The sequence below is a fragment of the Carcharhinus amblyrhynchos genome, unplaced genomic scaffold (assembly GCF_965287045.1).
Source record: "Carcharhinus amblyrhynchos unplaced genomic scaffold, sCarAmb.v2.hapA scaffold_42, whole genome shotgun sequence".
Classification (NCBI taxonomy): domain Eukaryota; kingdom Metazoa; phylum Chordata; class Chondrichthyes; order Carcharhiniformes; family Carcharhinidae; genus Carcharhinus; species Carcharhinus amblyrhynchos.
Window position 1 is genome coordinate 2,237,564 of NW_027649783.1, and position 14,107 is coordinate 2,251,670.

At 45.0% G+C, this 14,107-nt stretch overlaps 5 non-coding genes across 5 annotated transcripts; 1 reads left to right on the plus strand and 4 right to left on the minus strand.

The window, feature by feature from the left end:
• Nucleotides 1–439: 439 nt before the first annotated feature.
• Nucleotides 440–513, minus strand: trnat-agu (transfer RNA threonine (anticodon AGU)). Its single transcript has one exon. It is a non-coding gene; the product is annotated as a tRNA-Thr (tRNA).
• Nucleotides 514–2,871: 2,358 nt separating this feature from the next.
• On the minus strand, nucleotides 2,872–2,954 carry trnaq-uug (transfer RNA glutamine (anticodon UUG)). Its single transcript has one exon. It is a non-coding gene; the product is annotated as a tRNA-Gln (tRNA).
• A 3,159-nt stretch (nucleotides 2,955–6,113) lies between these two features.
• On the minus strand, nucleotides 6,114–6,203 carry trnap-cgg (transfer RNA proline (anticodon CGG)). The gene is given in 2 exon segments: nucleotides 6,114–6,149; nucleotides 6,168–6,203. It is a non-coding gene; the product is annotated as a tRNA-Pro (tRNA).
• A 2,767-nt stretch (nucleotides 6,204–8,970) lies between these two features.
• On the plus strand, nucleotides 8,971–9,044 carry trnai-aau (transfer RNA isoleucine (anticodon AAU)). The gene has a single exon. It is a non-coding gene; the product is annotated as a tRNA-Ile (tRNA).
• A 2,505-nt stretch (nucleotides 9,045–11,549) lies between these two features.
• On the minus strand, nucleotides 11,550–11,621 carry trnad-guc (transfer RNA aspartic acid (anticodon GUC)). Its single transcript has one exon. It is a non-coding gene; the product is annotated as a tRNA-Asp (tRNA).
• Nucleotides 11,622–14,107: the final 2,486 nt, after the last annotated feature.

A 14,107-nucleotide genomic window follows, 5' to 3' on the forward strand; every position in this document is an offset into this window, starting at 1 on the left:
TGCTACGGCAAAGGCTCTGTCTGCTCCCAATGAATGTAGTCAGGCAGATTTTCACTCCTGTATCGTTTAATCGGAACATCAGTGTGAGGAGGTATCACTGCATCACACCGAGATTACAATAGACAGAGAAAAACACACAATAGCAGCGTGAGAGACTGCTTGGACACATGGAACGATTTAAGCCATTTGACTGTGTTCGGAATTCCCTGAGAAAATAATGGAAACCTGGGTTTGATGAACTTACAGCATTGGGTTTATTACAAATGTTTTCTCTTTAACTGCAAGATGATGAAAATGCCTGGATCATCTCAACAAATAGTCGAGATATTTGTGGGGAGTCTCGAAATGTTTCCATCTTTGGAGATTATCCACTGTGAAGGGAAAGGCAAAACGGGATCTTGCGACGGGCACAAATGCAAACACCAGTGGAAAAGAACCAAGGCTCCGCTGGGATTTGAACCCAGGATCGCCTGCTTACTAGGCAGGCGCTTCAACCAACTAAGCCACAGATCCTGCCACAGCAATGGGTGGGCTCAGCGAAATGCTGGAAATACGTTCCAGATCTGGTGGTATTTGTGAAAAAGGAGATACTGCCAGAATTGGAACGTACCTGTGAACTATCCGACTAAATATTGAACGGTTTAACGTGAGCTGGGTCCACTTACTGTTTTCAGACACACATTTGGTGTAAAATTAGAGATGTGATTCACACACACAGTTTTCTGCTCTGAAGGCAGCTGTGTTCCTTCTGTCGCACGAAGTGATTTAAAAAAGAAAATACTTTATTCATACGGGGTATGTGTGTCACTGGCCCGGGAAGCATTTATTGCCCAAATTAATTTTCTTTGGGTAATTGGTGATGAATTCATTCTGGAGACACTGCAGTCCATGTGGTGTATGTACACATAGACTGCTGTTCGGGAGGGAGTTCCGGGATTGTGAGCCAGCCATGGGAACGGTGATATGTTTCCAAGTCAGGATGATGTGTGTCTCGGAGTGGAACTTACAGGTGGTCATTGTTCCTCTGCATCTGCTGCCCTTGTGCTGAGAGATTTCTTGGGTTTGGATGGTGCCTCGCGAAGGAAATAAAAACAGTGTCTGAAGTGGGATTTGAGCCCAAACCACTGGAGAAGACTGCGACCAGAACACAGCACCTTAGACATCTCGGTTATCCTGACTAAATTAGCCAAAGTTCTAAATCTGTGCACAAATCGAATTGAATTCTATTTTTGTAGCATTTACATTTTAAACTCGATAAGTTTTCTTTCCCCCAGTTTTGAACCCCAGCCAGAGGCCTGTATCTGAGTCCCATCCTCCCCCAAGCCGCCGGGGGGTGAGGAGCTTCTCATTGCTGCATTGCTCTGTTTGCTCAAATCAACAAAGACCCAATTCCCGCCCTTCCTGTTCCTTACAGGAAGGTGTTGAGAGTGTCAGATCTGAGCAATGTGAAGTATCCAATTGGAGAGTTACATCCTGGCCACAGGAATATCTCTCCACAGCTGCTTTCGGAGCTGCTGAATATTTCCAGCATTTCCTCTTTCTGATTTTGTGTCTTCATTACAGGAGTTCATTTACTGACAACCCAAAACTTGTCTCTCGGGCCCAGCTCCAGACACAGCTTTTCTGTGATCTTCAAACGGACAAGTTCACTCTTCACTTTCCTACACACATGCTTTAAAATCGGCTGGTCTCACACTCAGCACCCTGCGGCATCGCCTTCAAACCTCACCCCACCCTTCAACCGCCCACCAGGGCCTCAGAGGTACAAGTACTTCTTAGGAATTGACAAAGGCAAGGGGATTACTGTGTTTGTGAGGGCATATAAAAGGTTAATCCACACTCACAAAGAGACTGTGAGAATCTCTCTCTCCCTCTATCTCTCTCTTTCTCTCTCTCTCTCACACACACACACAGACGCACACACACACACACACACACACACACACACACAGACACACACACACACACACACACACACACACACACACACACACACACACACACACACACACACACACACACACACACACACACACACCACCACCACCACGGCAAATGGTGAAATGTCTCATCAATAAAAAAAATCTGGAATTAAAAGTCTAATGACCATGAATCGAGTGTCTTAAAATAACACAGCTGGTTCACTAATATCCTTTAAGGAATGATTTTTTCCCTGGTCTGGATCTAAATATGACCCCCGACACACAGCAACTTTGGTGACTCTAAGCTTCCCTCTGAGGTGACCTGTCATCCGCTCAGTTCAAGGGCAATTTAGGATGGGCAATAATTGCGGGCCCAGCCAGCGACACCCACATACATCCCAGGAACGAATGAAGAAAATTAATCGGAGATTTCAAATGAGGGGATATAGAAAGTCAGTTGCATTTCCAAAGATTGTCAGATACAGAATGAATTTTGAAACTATGTTTTAGTTCCGGAAGTTGACATGTACAGGCACAGTTTAACTGATAGAATCAGAAAGATCCCAATTCTTATTGAACGGCAGATAATGCAAAACACAGTCTGAATACAGACAGATGCACCCAAGAAAGAATTCCTGTGTGTCTCTGGCCCGGAAAGCATTTGTTGTCCAAAATTAATTATTTTTCGAGAATTTTTTTCAGGAAATTCATTCTTGAGCCATTGCAGTCCATGTGGTGTCTGTACTGATGTATTGCTTTTCGGGAAGGAGTTCCAGGATTGTCAGCCAGCCGCAGAAACGGTGATATATTTCAGAGACAGGATGGGATGTGTCTCGGAATGGAACTTGCCGGAGGTCGCTGTTCCTGAGCCCCTGCAACCATTGTAATTCCGGGGGAGATATTTCGCGGGTGTGGATGGGGTCTGGAACAGGGAGGAAAAAAAAAGCAATGTCAGGAGTGGGATTTGAACCCACGCCTCCAGAGGAGACTGTGACCAAAACGCAGCGCCTCAGACCGCTCGGCCATCCTGACGACGGGCGGCAGTGCATGAATCCGCACAAGTCGATTTGAATTCCATCTTCATTGTCATTACAATAAAAACTCGATGTGCTCTTTCCCCCATTTTTGAACCCAACCTGGAGTCCTGTCTCTCTGACCCATCCTTCCCCAAGCCGCCGGGGGGGTGAGGAGCTTCTCATTGCTGCATTGCTCAGTTTGCTCAAATCAACAAAGACCCAATTCCCGCCCTTCCTGTTCCTTACAGGAAGGTGTTGAGAGTGTCAGATCTGAGCAATGTGAAGTATCCAATTGGAGAGTTACATCCTGGCGACAGGAATATCTCTCCACAGCTGCTTTCGGGGCTGCTGAATGTTTGCAGGATTTTCTGTTTCTGATTTTGCACCTTCATTACAGGAGTTCATTTACTGACAACCCAAAACTTGTCTTCACGGCGCAGCTCCAGGCACAGCTTTTCTGTGATCTTCTCACAGACAAGTTCACTCTTCAGTTTCCGACACGCATTCTTTAAAATCGACTGTTTCACACTCAGCATCCTGAGGCCTTGGCTTCAAACATCACCCACCCATTACCACCACCCCCCACCCCCCACTCCCAGGGTCACAGGGGTACAAGGGTTTTTCAATTAGAGTTCAGAGGTGCAAGGGGCTCACTGTGCTTGTGAGGGAATAGAAGGGATTAATCCACAATCACAGACTGAAAATGACTTCATCTCTCTCTTACACACACACTCACATACATCCTCACACATCCACCACACGGCAGATGCTGAAATTCGGGATCAATAAAAATGCCTGGAATTAATGGTCTTGATTCGATTGTCGGAGAAAAAAGAAGCAGCTGATTAACTGATTTTTTTTTGCGGACGGAATTCTTACCCTGTCTGGCCTGGATGTTGTTCCGGATCAACAGCAGTGTGTTTGATTCCGAGCTGCCCTCAAAGCACAGGTCTCTGGTACTCTTGTTCGAATCCCAACACAGCAGCTGGTGGGGTTTGAATTCAATACAAAATATGTGGAATGAAGATCCTATTTATGCTTTCATCCATTGTCAATTCCGGGCATAACCATCTGGTTCACCAAAGCCCTTTGTGCAACGAAATCTGACGTCCTTTCCGGTTTGGCCTCCGTGTGACTCCAGAGCAACAGCAATGTGGTTGACTCTCAACTGCACTCGGGCCACTGTGATTGGGCAATAAATGCTGGCCAGCCAGTGACGCCCATAAATGAATATAAAAATTATATAATTGCGTATTAACCTGCATATTTTATTTTTGGAATAATAATCGAATTCAAGTGAACCTGCCGTGACCCCTCTCTTTGGCAGCATTTCTTTTATGTTGCTGTTGCTTCTTTCAGCGATTACCTCCAATACAAGGGTCATGGGTGGAGAGGAGACTCATAATGTTAAAATGGCGGCGCGGGCTCGTTGGGCCGAAGGGCCTGTTTTCCGTGCTGTGTTGTCCTTTGTTCTTTGTTCCTCAGAACCTTCTCTGCTCCAAGTAGATCAGTCGCAGTGTGTCAAACCATTCTCAATAAATAAAATTCTTCATCAATTGAACCATTCTGGTGAAACATTTCTGCCACCTTCTGAATTCTTTTATAATATTCTTATAAATTGCTCTGTAGAAAATGGAAAGAGTATCCACTTGAAACTGAACCCAATTTAAATGCAGGTTTAACATAGCTTCTGTTATTTTGTCCTCAGTACCCCATTGATTAAAAGAAAAGACGCAGAGCGCCGTCTGATTTATTATGATCACTCTCCTCACCGTCCTGTGTACAGTTCTGGTCACCCTATTAGAGAAAGGATATTATTCAACTAGAAAGAGTGCAGAAAAAATTGACGAGAATGCTACCAAGACTTGATGGTTTGAGTTACAAGAAGAGACTGGATAGGCAAGGAATTTTTCTCTGGACTTAGGGGTGATCTTCTTGAGGTCTACAAAATAATAAGGGTCATTGATCAGCGAGACAGTCCATATCTTTTCGAAATTGTAGGGGAGTCTAAAACTGGAGGGCATACGTTTAAGCTGAGAGGGGAGAGATACAAAAGGGTGCAGAGGGGCATTTTTATTTTTTACGGATGGTGATTGTCTGGAACAAGCTGCCAGAGGTAGTAGTAGAATTGAGTATAACTTTATTTTTTAAAAGCGTTTGGACAGTTACATCAGTAAGATGGCTATCGAGGGATATGGGCCAAACGCGGTCAATTGGGACTAGCTTAGTGGGTAAAAAAGGACAAGTTGGGCTGAAGGGCCTTTTTTCATGCTGGAAACCTCTATGATCATCCCTGTCAACTTGGAAGATATATGTACATATTTGCCTCTTTAGAACTGTACCATGTAGTTTATGTTTTGAACCTGGGTTCTTCCTTCACAACGAATCAATTCACATTTTGATGCATTTACTTTAATCTGCCTTATTAAAAATTTCCGTGCTTTTGGAAGTTTATGTAAACCGCATGAACAGTATTACCTTCATCAACACTCTCGGTTACGATTTCAAAATACCCAAGACAGTTCGAAAAACATTGTTACCTTAATAAATCGGAAGTTGGAAAGTTATTTCCAGTCTCTTCGCAATTACACTGATCATGTCTTTCAGTATCCTTAGATGCATATCACCCGGTGCTCGCGTCTAATCAAATATGGACAGACTCTTCAAACCTCCTCTTCATTGAGTTAATTACCTCTGGAGTGGAATACCGAACAGTTTCACAAAGATTCACTTCCTGCTCAGTGAAACGCCTGGGACATAGTTTAAATATAATAGATTCAAAACCAAACTGTGACCCCCCTCCCCCTCCCGCCCACCTCCCCCACCGCCCCCGCACCTCCTCCACCACCACCCCCCCCCCCCACCCCGCCCCAACACAGCATTGTCAGACCTCAATTTCTTTCTGACCAAAATACAACTGAACACACGATGCAAGAATCCCTGACGCGACAAGCAATGGACAGCCCTGATTGATTCATTGGGATAAGTTTACAGTCTGGTTCCGTGGGTGAACATTCTTGAAAACTTTTGATTTGCCGCATTGAGAAAATTGTCGGGATGTGTTGCTGGATTTCAAACCTGATCTGGAGACATGTAAATCCCGCCATCGAAAACGCAACGTGGTTTTTTTCGAAATAAACAACCAACATTTGGAACCAAAACTGGCAACAAGTGAGGGCTCGTCCGGGATTTGAACCCGGGACCTCTCGCAATTCCATACAGGGAAACCCCCGAAGCGAGAATCATACCACTAGACCAACGAGCCGTCGGTGCGCTAATTTGTCAGCGAATAAACTTCTATTAACTAGCTATCCTTTCAGGCTGTCATTTGAAAGGAACATTGAAGAAAAACACAGCAGATTCAGGGGGAAATGCGATCCTCTTTGTCTTAGACCCTGAATATTCAACAGGATGTTCAATGTTGGGATTGTAGCTTCTCTCAGCGAAAGAAATTCCCATCACATCAGTTCAAGGATTGTTGTGAAGAACAGATTGAGCAAAGTGTAGAAGACCAATGCGGAAATGTGTGAGGTGATTCACGTTGGTAAGAGTAACAGGAGTACAGAATATAGGGCTAATGGAAGTGTCGACAAGCAGAGAGATCTCGGTGTACATGTGCATAGATCCCTGAAAGTTGGCACCCAGGTTGACATGGTTGTTAAGAAGGCGTACGGTGTGTTAGCTTTTATTGGTAGAGGGATTGAATTTCGGAGCCGTGAGGTCATGTTGCAACTGTACAAAACTCTGGTGCGGCCGCACGAGGAGTATTGCGTACAGTTCTGGTTGCCGCATTATAAGAAAGATGCGGAGGCATTGGAAAGGGTGCAGAGGAGGTTTACCAGGATGTTGCCTGGTATGGTGGGAAGGTCTTATGCGGAAAGGCTGAGGGACTTGAGGTTGTTTTCGTTAGAGAAAAGAAGGTTAAGAGGTGACCTGATTGAGGCATACAAGATGATCAGAGGATTGGATAGGGTGGACAGTGAGAGCCTTTTCCCTCGGATGGTGATCGCTAACACAAGGGGACATAGCTTTAAATTGAGGGGTGATAATTATAGGACAGATGTCAGAGTAGGGTCTTTACTCAGAGGGTAGTAAGGGCGTGGAATGCCCTGCCTGCAGCAGTTGTGGACTCTTCAACTTTAAGGGCGTTCAAATGGTCAGTTGGATAGGCATATGGATAATATTGGAATAGTTTAGGTTGGAGGGTCATTAGATTGGTTCCACCGGTCGGCACAACATCGAGGGCCGAAGGGCCTGTACTGCCCTGAAATGTTCTATACTCTATGGTTGTCCAGCTGGGGAAGACTGCACTCGCCACGTTCCATTCTTACCTTTCTGGTCAGTGGCACAATATCACCCGCAATGGTCACTCTTCTCCCTCCTGTGTTGTCACTTCCCGAATCTTTGAAGGATTTATCCTTGGCTCCCTCCTATTTCTAGACCTTACCTCTCGGTGTCATAATCTGAAGAACAGTGTCAGTTTTCACACGTAAGCTGATAATACCCAGTTCCAGCTCACCATCAGCTCTCAGAACCAATCCCTCTTATTAAATGATTAGATTGCTTATCCAGCAGCTTGTACTAGATAAGCAGATAATTCCCCATTAAACATCTGGAAGGCCAAAGGTCCCACCACAAATTCCATTCCCAGTCAATGACTCCATCACTCTCCCTGGTCACTGTCGAGGCCGAAACAAACTCATGTAACCTTGGCACATCACTTCACCTGGAAATGAGATTCTGACCACACATCTGTTCCTGCACCAAGACCACCTGTTTCCAGCTGTGTAACTTCACACATTGTTGATAATACCTGATCTCAACTGTACCTGAAACCCTCATCCATGTTTTTGTTACCTCTGGACTTGCTGACTCAAATACACTCCTCCTGCAGATTTTGTTCCCTGAAGGACATTAGTAAACGGCATGAGGTTTTATAAAAATGGACAATTAATTCAGGGTTTGTCTTGAATTAAAATTTCACCATCTGCCCTTTTGGGTTTTGAACCCAGCTTCTCAGAGTATTACCCAGGATCTCTGGATTACTTGTCCACTGCCACTGCCTCCCCCCAGCATGATCAGGACTGGGATTTGAATCCTCGCCTTTTCCATTACCCTCATGAAAATCTCGATCAAGCTCATTATGGGATTACTGAGGGGCTTTCCTTAATTATTGTGCATCAGCACAGGTGGGTGTTATTTTTTTTACCCCTCCGGTTATTATTTGGAGAATATTACATATTGAACAACAAAGAAGAACACAGCACAGGAAACAGGCCCTTCGGCCCAACAATTAAACTGATATGAAACTGTTTGGACTCATTCTTACAGCCATTTCTGAAGAGGTGTCTTTACCCTTTGCAATTCTCCACTCATTTGGCACCACCCATATAACGAGCTTGGTTAGAAATTGCCTCCATTGCCACTGCAATTTCCACCCTTATTTCCCTCAGTATCCATCGATCCGTCTCTCCCAGTCACCAGAACACAGCAATTAAGAACAGACATTGCACATGGCACTTTGACTCTGTTCTACCATTCCAATCGATCATGAGACATTTATTTATTTGTCTTCATTGCCAGACAGTGAAAACACAGTCACAGTAAAAAAAAACAAGAGCAGCAACAACAACATCAGGCAACACACATATAGAAATCACACTATGTTTCTGGCAAGTGTTTTTCTTTAACCCTACAGTGCAGAAAGAGGCCCTTCAGCCCATCGAGTCTGCACGGACCACAATCCTATCCAGGCCCTACCCCCATATCCCTACATTTTTTACACGCTAATTCCTCGAACCTTCGCATCTCAGGACACTAAGGGCAAATTTTAGCACAGCCAATCAACCTAACCCACACGTCTTTGGTCTGTGGGAGGAAACTGGAGCATCCGAAGGAAACCCACGCAGACACGTGGAGAATGTGCAAACTTGTCTAATTGAAGCCAGGTCCCTGGAGCTGTGCAGCAGCAGTGCTGACCATTATGCTACCGTGCTGCCCCGATAACCATCCGTGGAGGACAGCTCGGATGTGGCCGGTTAGCTCAGTTGGTTAGAGCGTGGTGCTAATAACGCCAAGGTCGCGGGTTCGATCCCCGTACGGGCCAGTTTACCTTTTCCCTCAAACTGAACGATATTGGGCGGCACGGTAGTCGATGCTGAAATTGCCTCGGAATGTCCTGAGATTTTTTTGATTAGGGGCAAATACGTAGGGATATGGGGGTAGGGCTTGGGTGGAATTGTGGTCAGTGCGGACTCGATGGGCCAAATGGCCTTTTTATGCACTGTAGGTTTTCTATGATTCTATGAAGTGTTCGAAAATTCACTACATTTTCAGCATTCACAACAAATTCAAATGTTTGAAATATCAACAATTCTATGCGGGGAAAACAAACTGTGAGTTTTAAGACATGAACCAAATTTCTGCAGTTTATACTGACATCCACCCAAAATACATTATCTATGAATACATCATTTTCCAAGCTTGGGTTGTAAGGCCCTGTATCAGAGAATAGGATAGTGTCGAAGAGGCCCTTTGGCCCATCGAATCTACAGTGATGCATGAAATGCCCTGGCCTGCCCAACTAATCCCACTCGCCAACACTCGGCCCATTGAGCAGAAAGCAGGCTCAGTGCCACAGACTGAAAGGAGGTTTTAGTTCACATGGGCAGCATGGTCGGCGGAGGCTCAGAGAGCTGAAGGGCAGCTCCTGTGCTGTAATTTTCTCTCTTCTCTGATATTTAAAGAGTACACATTGATTTACACAGCCAGAGACTGACAATTAGAGGATGAATCCCACAGGCAGGTGCAGAGACTGATAGGTAAAAGTAAACCCAGTCCCCTCATATAGTGACCGAGAAGGAAAGTTACAACATTAATCCCAAAATGGCAGAGCATCGCAGGGAGGGAATGAACCCCGCAGTCACTCTCAGCTCCCACTAACTGGCAAATACACATTGAGTCCCCAACAGTACCACGGACAGAGTGACTCCATCAGTCACATAGAGCACCAGGCAATTACTATTCAATACAATGTGAACAGAAGTGATAGAGAAGGAAAAAGGGAAGTGTGGTGAGAAAGAGATAGAGGAGCAAATCTGTATGCAGATCATGGATGACAGATACAGTATTAATTCCATCCTCTCACAGACAGACGTGGAGTTGCCGACTGGGGGAGGCACATTAAGTAGCAGCAGGACACCAGGTTAAAGTCCAACAGGTTTATTTGGTAAGATGAGCTTTTGGAGTGTCGCTCCTTAACCTGATGAGGAAGATGAAAACATAATGAAACAATAGGCTAAAAGTGGCCACGAAAATTACACTGGCCAGCAGGATTAAGGAAAATCCCAGGGCTGATTGTACATACATAACGAGCAAGAGGGCAGCCAGGGAGAGGGTCGGCCCACTCAAGGGCAACGAAGAGAATCTATGCATGGAGCTAGAGTAAATGGGTGAAGTATTAAATGAGAACTTTGCGTCAGTGTTGACTGAAAATGACGTGTATGATGGTGAGTCTGGGGAAGGATGTGCAGGTGGTTTGAGTCATGTTGAAATCAAAACGGAGAAGGTATTGGTGCCCTTGAGAAATATTAAGGTCGGTAAGATAGGTCTGATGGGATATACCCCAAATACTGAGGGAGACAAGGGAGGAAATTGTTGGAGCCTGGGAGAAATCATTGCATTCTGACTGGGTACAGAGGAGGTCCCAGATGATTGGAGAATCGCCTATGTTATTCCTTTGTTGAAGAAGGATAACTCCAACAATCCAGGTAATTACAGGCCGGTGAGCCTTCCATCAATGGTCGGGGAATTATTGGAGAGAATTCGTCGAGACAGGGTATTTCCCACTTGGAAATGAGTGGACATATTAGTGAGAAACAACATGGTTTTGTGAAGGGGAGCTCTTGTCTCACGAACATTATCGAGTGTTCCGAGGAAGTGACGAAGATGGTTGATGAGAATCTGTTGTCAGACTTTTTACTGATGAGAATCGGACAGTGAATGGTGTCTGCATGGACTCTCTTCATAGCTCAAATTCTCCTTCCCAGGCAACGATCTGGTCCCTGGTAAATGGACACTGCACCCTGTCCAGTGGAATCATTTCCTTACTGTCGTGATTTGACCGGAACTGCACACTGTCCTCCAGTGGTGGCTTCACCAAAATTTTGTCCAGCTCGAACTGAACCTTCCTGCTCTTACAATCATGCATTAATATTCCATTCCTCACGCTGCATGAATCTTCACAACTCACAGACTCAAAGGGATTTCCAATGTTGGAAACATTGGAGGTTTCCTTCGTATTTTCAGGGATCTGGGAATCAGTGGATCATCCAAAAATAGAACTGAAAAATATGAAATCACAGCATTTATTGGCATTGTGCTAATATCAGGGTAATATTCCACGTATTGACTCCGTGGCATCGCCACATCAAAGGTGAGCCAAAATGCTGATGAATTGAACGAACGTTGCTCTCAGGTTACCAAAAGTGTCCGTACAAATGTAAAGATTTCCATTTTCGAAAGTTTCAATTCTTCACAGTCTTTTATTTTTGCCGTTTTCAAAGTTGGAAAACGACACAAGTACAATTTGACATAATAAAATTGTGATAAACTCCCCGTCGGGGAATTGAACCCCGGTCTCCCGCGTGACAGGCGGGGATACTAACCACTATACTAACGAGGAGCTACCCCACGAAACGACGAAACGCATTGTACACTTGCCACTTACACTTCCGGAGCGATAACTCAGTTCTGACGAGATCAGTTATTTTCCCCAATACGGAGAACCATTTCATGCAGCAAACAGCTAACTAAGACTTTTGGATTAGCAGGAAAGAGAATGAGATGGATGCAAGAAGAAAAAGCACAAATCAGGTGGAGACAGAAAGGTGCGTTTGCCGTTCATATCAAACCGCATGTTCTTTTTAATTTTGGAGGAAAGGCGGGGTCTTGAAGTCTGAACATTCTGGACAATCTCAGCTGGTCTCTCTCCACAGATGATGTCAGACACACATCTGGTCGAAAGTATCCGCCTTCAGGATTTGATTGACATACATAGTTTTCTAATCTGAACTCAGATGTTCCCCGACTCCGACACAGATGATTTTTCAAAATGTTATTTTCACGGGATGTTGCTGTCGCGGACTGGGCCAGAATTCCTTATCTAGAATTAATTTGGTGGTAAGTTCTTTCTTGAGCCACTGCAGTCCATATGGTGTATGTACACACACTGTGCTGTTAGGGAGGGTGTTCCAGGATTGTGAGACAGCCACAGAAACGGCGATATATTTCCAAGTCAGGATGGTGTGTGTCTCTCGGAGTGGAACTTGCAGGTGGTCCTTGTTTCTCTGCATCTGCTGCCCTTGTGCTTCCAGCTGAAAGATTTCGCGGGTTTGGATGGTGCCTCGATACGGAAAAATCACCGTCAGGATTGGGATTTCAGAGAAATGTGATGCCTGAAAACAGCGTCTTAAACTTTCCGGCCATTCTGATCCACTCACTCAACGAACACCCGCCCTGCGCAAATCGATTTGAATTCCATCTTCATCCTCATTATATTTAAAACGTGTCTCTATCCATTTTTCAACCGCAGCCAGAGTGCTGGACCTGAGTCCCATCCTACAACCCCAGAGCTGGACAAATACAGACAGAATTCCAAACTCAGAGACAGTTCTGACAACGGCCGAGTTTCCCTACCCTTGTGTTCTTGATAAAAGGCAGAAAGCAAGTGTGTGCAGAGCAGAGTGGTGCAGCAGAAGCGTGCTGGGCCCATAACCCCGAAGATGATGGATCAAAGCCACCCTTTGCTATGATATTCGCATTCACATCCAAGTGGGGCACTTGGCTGCTGCCCCAGGGGTTATCCTGGTTTCGTTGGCAGTAAATGTGCACCCTCTTGTTGATTTGTGTCACCTTGGGCGACAGGTTTCTCTCAGTTGGTCGGGCATCTTATTCAGCACGGGTTTCATTCCCGTCTTAGGACGGAGATGAGGAGACTTTTCTTCACCCAAAGAGCCTGAGGAGTTCATTCGCACAGGAAGTAGCTGATGCCAAACCATTGAATGTATTCAAGAAGCTGTTAGATTTAGCACTTGTGACGAATGGGGTCGAAGGATAGGGGGAGAAAGCAGGATTAGACTGCTGATTGGACGATCAGCCATGATCGTGATGAATACCAGAGAAGGTTCGAAGGGCCAAATGGCCTCCTCCCGCTCCTGTCTTCTATGTTTCTATGTAATATCGAGGTTATATATGAAGGCCGCGTTCTCAGCCTTGCTCCTGGCCTGAGGTGTGAATCATCCGTTAAATCACCGCCAGTCAGTTCTCCTCTTTGATGACACCGAGATTTATCTGGGACTGTGGAGTTTGCTTTGATTTTATAAGCAATGGACACATCACATCCCTGACACATTGCTCCGATATAAAACTGTGGAAAGAAATATAAACTGAGCCTGTAAACCGGAAGTATTCCTAAAATATCATTTAAATCATGGTTTTGAAATTGATCATTTCGGGAATATTATCCAGAAATAAAATCCAGGAACCAACTGCACAAAGGCTCCAGACGCTTGACGTGATTTGAACAGGAAACTTTCATAATATGGGAGTAAGTCCCGCTATCGTCGCACCACAAGCACATGCCGTGTCGCTGCTATACAGACCTGATTTTCCCCATTAAACTGAATCATTTCAGTTCATTCTTTTTGGGGCTGTTTCTGGAGGTGTTACTGAGTCAGGAATGTAGGAATTGGACCGTTGTTTTTTTTTGTAGGTAACAGCAGCTAGAGTTTTCCCATGAAATGTTCTGTTGTCTGGGAGTCAGCGGAGAGAACTGGATTGGATTGAGGATTGGCTGACTGACAGGGAGCAGAGGGTCGGGATAAATGGGGAAAAATGGATCCTTCTTAGGCTGGCGAACTGTAACAAGCGGGGTGCCACAGGGGCCAGGCCTCGGATCTCAACTCTTTCCAATCTATGTCAATGATCTGCAAGCAGGGACAGAGTGTAACACGACAAAATTTGTGAATAATACACAATTTGTGGGAAAGCAGGCGGTGAAGAGGATGTAAAAATATTCCAGATGGATCTAGATATACTCGGAGAATTGGATAGCTTTCGGCAGATGGAGTTCAATGTGGATAAATGCGAAAGGCAAATTATTATCCTTCT